The sequence below is a fragment of the Otolemur garnettii genome, unplaced genomic scaffold, assembly GCF_000181295.1.
Source record: "Otolemur garnettii isolate 467f Iridium unplaced genomic scaffold, OtoGar3 scaffold00025, whole genome shotgun sequence".
Taxonomy (NCBI): Eukaryota; Metazoa; Chordata; class Mammalia; order Primates; family Galagidae; genus Otolemur; species Otolemur garnettii.
The window spans coordinates 2,099,815-2,107,032 of NW_003852420.1; the positions used below are offsets into that span (position 1 = coordinate 2,099,815).

A 7,218-nucleotide genomic window follows, 5' to 3' on the forward strand; every position below is an offset into this window, starting at 1 on the left:
AAATGTCTGTGTATTTAAAAAAATTAACATCTTTTCTGTTATTCTTGCCAGTTCTAGTCCATTGTATTGTGCTGTGTAAAGAATCACTCCAAATTTAATGGCTTAAAATAACAATAATTTCATTATGTTCATGGATTCTGTGGGTGAGGTACTGAGAAAGGGGACAGTACCTGGGTCAAACTTTATGGCACCACATAAGAAGGGCCTCCTTTTTTCCAGCTTCCAATAACATCTTCCTTAGGTCCCTTTAAGCTCTCGTTAACAGCCACTTCATCCAGTTATATGTTAGTTTTTATTACAATATTTATCCTACTTCCAGTAACGTTGCCCTCTTACAAGCTCCTCCAGAAGTGTCAGGGGTAGAAAAATAACAAGGGGAAAAAAAAGTCCCAAGTTACCTAATAAAACCACATAGGCTGCATTTATAGTAATTGTATCAGTAATTCTCTAATTTTTTTGTCTCAGGACGCCATTAGACTCCTAAAAATTATAGCGAGCCCTTCAAAGTTTTTGTTTATGTGATTTATATCTATTGATATTTACTATATTAAAAATTAAAAATTGAGACTAAAAATTATCATTTTTATTATACAGAGTCTCACTTTATCACCCTCGGTAGAGTGCACCCACCACAACACCTGGCTATTTTTTGTTGCAGTTTGGTTGGGGCTGGGTTTGAATCACTGACCTCAGTATACGGGGCTGGTGTTCTACTCACTGAGCCACAGGTGCTATCCAAGACTAAAAATTATTTAAAATAACAATAATAAATAATTGCATGCTAATATAAATACACATTTTAATGAAGAATAAATGATATTTTTCAAAAGCATAAAACAAGTGCTGTGGCATCACAGCTCACAGAAATTTAACTAAAGGTTCATGTGTGCTGTGAGATAAAAAAGGCACACAGCTCACAGCAACCTTTTGTATCATTGCAAATCTTTTATATCTGGCTTAAATAAATCAGATGGAGCCTCATTTACGCTTCTGTATTGAATTTGATGTGGTATGTTTGTGTCAGTTGAAGTATAAAGAAAATCTATCCTCACCCAGATTGTAAGTGGAAAAGGGAGTATTTCAATAGCCTTATCAGATAATTGGGAATATTCTTTTTTTAAAAGCAAATTTATTTCAGGTTAATGTGAGGGTATAAACAACCAGGTCAAAATATGTGATTTATTAGGTAGAGTCCCTCTTGTGGTTATGCCCCCACACAAAAGGTATGCCAAATGGGAATATTCTTTGATATAACACCAAAACTTGAAAAGTGATGGTTTCTTAAAGGTTAGTTGCAAGGCTGGGCGCAGTGCCTTATCTTGTTGTCCTAGCATTCTGGGAGGCTAAGGTGGGAGGATCACCTGAGCTCAGGAGTTTGAGACCAAGACCAATCTGAGCAGAAACAAGACCCTCCATCTCTATTAAAATAGAAAAGCTAGCCAGGTAGGCACCTGTAGTCCTAGCCACTTGGGAAGCTGAGACAAGAGGGTTGGGCTTGAGTCCAGGAGTTTGAGGTTGCTATGATGCTACAGCATTCTAGCCTGGGACAACACAGAAGTCTCAAAAAAAAAAAAAAAAAGAGAAAAGAAAAAGATTAGTTGCAATATCAAATTTGAGATCCCATATATGAAGTTTTTATGCCATGAGAGAATGAAATTGAAAAATGTAAATAAATACATTAGCATGTTGTAAAATAACAGTTGCACTAATGACCTAAAAATGGTCTCGGAACCCCCACTGGAAACTCAGGATCACATTTTGACGACTGTTGCATGGTATGTTTCTGTATACGTCTCTCGTCTAAACTGTACATTGTCTGAGGACAAGTTTGGCCTCTTTTGTATATGTACATCTGTAGGCAGTACTACCCATGTTTCCCTGAAAATAAGACACTGTCTTATATTTATTTTTTCTCCAGAAGACACACTAGGGCTTATTTTCAGGGAATATCTTCCTCTCCAAGCCCAAATGCATGGCGTGGCTATGCAGATATACCGTAGAGCCATGCCCATCACTAGGTCTTATTATTGGGGTAGGGCTTGTATTTAACAAATGCATAGAAATCCTGCTAGGGCTTATTTTGGGGATAGGTCTTATTTTCAGGGAAACACGGTACCTAGGGTTCCTTGGTGGTTTCATCTTTTTTTTTTTTTTAAGAGACAGAGTCTCACTATGTTGCCTTTGGTAGAGTGCTGTGGCATCACAGCTCACAGCAACCTCCAGCTCCTGGGCTTAGGTGATTCTCTTGCCTCAGCCTCCCAAGAGGCTGGGACTATAGGTGCCCACCACAATGCCCAGCAACTTTTTGCTGCAGTTTGGCCAGGGCCAGGTTCGAACCTGCCATCCTTGGTATATGGGGCCAGCGCCCTAATCACTGAGACACAGGCGCTGTCCAAGGTGGTCTCATCTTTTTTATTTTTATTTTTTGAGACAGTGTCTTACTCTATTGCCATAGGCTAGAGCACCTTGCCTCATATCTTTCAGCAATCTCAAACTCCGGGGCTCAGGAGATCTTGCTTCAGCCTCCCTGAGTAGCTGGGACTACAGGTACTCACCCAGATGCTCGGCTAGTTTTTCTATTTTTTGTAGAGATGGAGTCTTCCTCTTGCTCAGACTGGTCTTAAACTCATGAGCTCAAGTAATCCAACTACCTCAGCCTACCAGAATGCTAGTTGGTGGTTCATACTTGGGAGCAGAGTATGTTTGGCTTATGGGATTGATGGATGGCTGACTCCTTTGTTCTCTCCATCCTCCTTTCAAGGCTTCATTTTTCTAGCATCTCTCATTTCTGTGTAAGGTTTAACTTTCTTTTAAATTAAATATACCTTATAATTACATAATGATAATTTATTTTCCAAATTTTAATAACAGTTACTCCCAGAACAAACTGGATGTTTTTGGTTTATTAAATACTTGCATGTCACTTATTTGAGAGATTTGAATGTTTGTGTATTTCATAGTAACAAGTCTCCATTTAATGTGGGCTTACTTTCTTTTTATGCTAACATTTATTGATAACTTGCTATGGACTTGATAGTTTGCTGTAGGTTTTTTTTTTTTTTTTTTGAGGCAGAGTCTCAAGCTGTCACCCTGGGTACAGTGCTGTGGTTTCACAGCGCAAAGCAACCTCAAATTCTTGGGCTTAAGTGATTCTCTTGCCTCCACCTCCCAAGTAGCTGGGACTACAGGTGCCTACCACAATGCCTGGCTATTTTTTTTTGGTTATAATTGTCATTGTTGTTTGGCAGGCCTGGGCTGGATTCAAACCTACCAGCTCTGGTGTATGTGGCTGGTGCCCTAGCCGCTGAGTTACAGGAACCAAGCCTGGACTTGATAATTTTCTAAGTGGCTGGGCTGAGGTAAGAATTCATACTATCTTGGTTCTAGAATCCTTTCTCTTAATGCACTTTTTTCTAAAAAATTCAAACTACTTACTTTAATATAGGTACCTACGTTCCCTTTCAAATCTAAAAATTACATTTTTACAGATAAATTTCATAATAGATCTTTTTAGTTTTTCTTTTTTTTTTTTTTTGTAAGAGACAAGGGTCTCATTTTATCGCCCTCGGTAGAGTGCTGTGGCTTCACACAGTTCACAGCAACCCTCAACTTCTGGGCTTGGGTGATTCTTCTGCCTCAGCCTCCCGAGTAGCTGGGCTCACAGGCGCCCGCCACAACGCCCGACTATTTTTTGTTGAAGTTTGGCCGGGGCCAGGTTTGAACCCATCACCCTGGGTACATGGGGCAGGCGGTCTACCCACTGAGACACAGGCGCCGCCCACCTTTTTAGTTTTTGCTCATAGAGAATATTAGAAAAATACATCATACAACACAAACATTATTAAATATGGATTTGGGATTACTAGAAGTTGTGATATCTTTTCTTTACAATTAACACATTATTTTTACCTAGAAATGTCAGAGCGGAAATCAGTTCCAGAGACCAATTTCCATCTTAGTCCCAAATTGGCTTCCTGGCTTTTTTTATTGATTGCTGCAAGGATCAAATTCTTGATTGCTTTTCTCTTTTCCGAAGAACTCCATTCATCATCCTCCCTACCCCATCTCTACAAGATGGCTAAGCAGAAAATCCCTCTAGCTCAGCGGTTATCAAATTTTAGGTGCATCAAAATCACCTAATTTGTTAAAACGGACGGTTGGTTGTCAGATCCAAAGTTTCTTATTTAGTTAAATCTCAGGTGCGGGGGCTGAGAAGTTGCATTTTTAGTAAGCGCTCTGGTGATAATGCTTTAAAATTTGCTGGTCTGGGGACTACCCTTTGAGGCAGGATTAAAAGGTGGTTACAAAGTTAAAGGATTTATGCTAATAGTTACCAGGAAAAATTAAAGGGATTACATAAACGTTACCATGTCTTGGTCTTAGTTCCTAGACAACAAAATTAAGGCCACCCAGACTTTCCTTTTTCTTAGGGCAAGGCTGGTCCCCACTTCCTATATGAAATCCAAGCAGAATCTCAGGTTTCCCTACTGTAAGGACGGAATGAAATTAAGTTATTAAGCGACACCTCAATATGTGATGGCCAATTTCATTATATTTCGTGTCCGACTGTTAGTCAGCTAACCACTCGGAGTCATATCCTGCAGGTTTATTCAGGACAGAAGAGAGATGAGAAGGAATGGCTCCTGCGCAGCTCTGAACGACGCCCCAGGTGGAATCCTCCCCGCCCTCCTGAAGGCAGGTGTACAGCTAATGCGCAGGGGGTGGAGTCAGCGTGCGGGGTGGGCGTATGCTTCCGTATACGTAATACCGTGAGCGACCAATGGGAAGACTAAACGTCAACATCGCTTCCTCACCCTGGCAACGGGCGGGTGACTACTTCCGGTGCAATGAGGGCTCGGGGCTGATATGGGTGAGTGTCCGTCTTTCTCACGCTGTCCGTACCGCCGCCACCTCTCTGTGGGCCCCGTGCGCTTGCTGGGAAGTCCTGTCCTGGGCCGAGAGGGGGCGGCTCGCAGGACGCCCCTTGGCCAGGGCGGGGCGAGAGGACGGATGACCCTCATCGGCTCATCTTGGTCGCGCGTGGGGGTCGTGCCGGCTCCCTTCCTAGTCTTATCTCTGGCTTGGCGGCCACCTGGCCTCCGGGGACAGGGGTGAGGACTGTCTGCGTGTGGGGTGTTTTCGCAGTCCTCTACCCGCTTTGCAGTCGCGGGCTGGAGGTGTCTCGGAGTTCGAGGCTAGCTCAGACCCGAGAGTGTGTCCTGGTCCTGGGTGTCGGGTTAGTGTCCAGGCAGCCACGTCGTGTAGTAGAGGCTTGGTTAGGGTCCCGCGGGACGTTAGCATTCACTGCTCAAGTGGCGGCGCCAGAGAAGGAAAGGACAGGGAAGATGGAGCAGCTGGAGAGGAGGGTGAAAAGCGGGACGTGGAGGTGCCCTGGAAGTGGAGGGCATCGTGTTTCCGGAAGGAGGGAGTTCAACTTGATGTGCTTCTGTGTGGGAGGGGAAGGACTATGTGACTGAGAGTTGAATACTAAGTTTGGGAGTTTAGTAATCTATCTTTTTGTTGTAAATAAAGCCTTTTTCAAACCACTTACAAAAAGCCGTACTTATTGAAGAATATATGGAAAATGCAGAAATATTTAAAAAGAGATCCTTCAACCCAGCATTTTGATATTTTTAGTCTTTTATGTGTATTAGCTTATTTATGGTCATTGTGTCTAAAATATGGTTATAACTAAAAGGCACAGTTTGTGTACCTTTTATCTGTTATGTGGATTTTTTTTTCTTATTGAGATGTAATTCACATGCCACAAAATTGATCTTTTTATATTGTAAATCTGTTTTTTTTGGTATATTTACAAAGTTGTGCACCTGTCACCTTTATCTAATCCCAGAACATTTCATTATTCTCCCCCCACCCCCTCAAATCCTATACCCATTACAGTCATTCTTTATTAGATTATCCATCACTTAAACCTCTACAGACCTGCAACTACCCATCTACTTTCTTGTGCCTATGGATTTTCTTGTTCTGGACATTTTCTGTAATAGGGATGGATCATATAATGTATGGCCATTTGTGTCTGGCCTCATTTCAGTTAGCATGTTGTTTTCAGTCTCTGTATCAGTATTTCTTTTTCATGGGTGAATAATGTCCATTGTGTGAATATAGCACCGTTTTTTATCGATCATAACTTAGTGGACATTTGTTTCCTCTTTTGACTATTTTGAGTAATTCCACTATAAACATCTATGTACAAGTTTTTGTGTGGACCTATGTTTTTAATTATCTTGGGTATATACTTAGACGTGTAATTGGTGGATAGTACAGTAACTTCTTGAGGAAGTGCCAGATGTTTTCCAAATTGGCTGTACCATTTTATGTTCCCACCAGCAGGTTATGAGGGTTCTGATTTCTCCATTATCCTTGTAATACTTAACTGTGTTTTTTATTAAAGCTATCTTAGTGCATATAAAGTGTAGCTCAGTGTAATTTGATTTACATTTCCCTGATAGCTAGTAATGTCGAGCATGTTTTCATGTGCCTATTGGACCTTCGCACACCTTTGGGGAAACAATCTGTTCAATTCCTTTGTCCATTTTTAAATTGAGTTGTCTTATTTAAAATTATATGAGTTTCTATATTCTAGATATGAGTGTGTCTGATCAGACATTGGAATATTCCATTTTCTCTCGTTTTATGGCTTGTCTTTACCTTCTTGAATGGTATCTGTCCTTTGAGGCATAAAAGTTTAAAATTCTGGTGAAATCCAATTAATTTGTATTCTTTTTCTATGCTTGTGCTTTGGTGTCGTATCTAAAAAGCCATTGCCAAAGCCAATGTTACAAACCCTATGTTTCCTTCTAAGAGTTTTATAGTTTTAGGTCTTAAATTTAAGTTTTTGATCTACACTTAATTTTTGTATATGGTGTGAGGAAGGAGTTTAACGCTATTTTTTTGCATGTGGATATCCAGTTTTTCCAGCACCATTTGTTGAAAAGATGTCCTTTCCCCATTGAATGGCATTGGCATTTTTGTTGAAAGTCAGTTGACCGGCTCTGCGCCTGTGGCTCAAGCGGCTAAGGCGCCAGCCACATATACCTAAGGTGGCGGGTTCGAATCCCCAGCCCAGGCCATCAAACAACGATGGCTGCAACCAAAAAATGGCCGGGCGCTGTGGCGGGCACCTGTGGTCCCAGCTACTTGGGAGGCTGAGGCAGGAGACTCGCTTGAGCCCAGGAGTTGGAGGTTGCTGTGAGC

General features: G+C 41.5%; 1 protein-coding gene across 1 annotated transcript in view; it reads left to right on the top strand.

Moving 5' to 3' along the window:
- The first annotated feature begins 4,831 nt into the window (after positions 1 to 4,831).
- The window catches only part of TASP1 (taspase 1), a 302,109-nt gene continuing 299,722 nt past the window's right edge, over positions 4,832 to 7,218 (top strand). The window contains exon 1 of the mRNA XM_003788007.3: positions 4,832 to 4,870. The gene's annotated coding sequence lies outside the window, so the exon portion shown is untranslated. The remainder of the gene's footprint in view (positions 4,871 to 7,218) is intronic.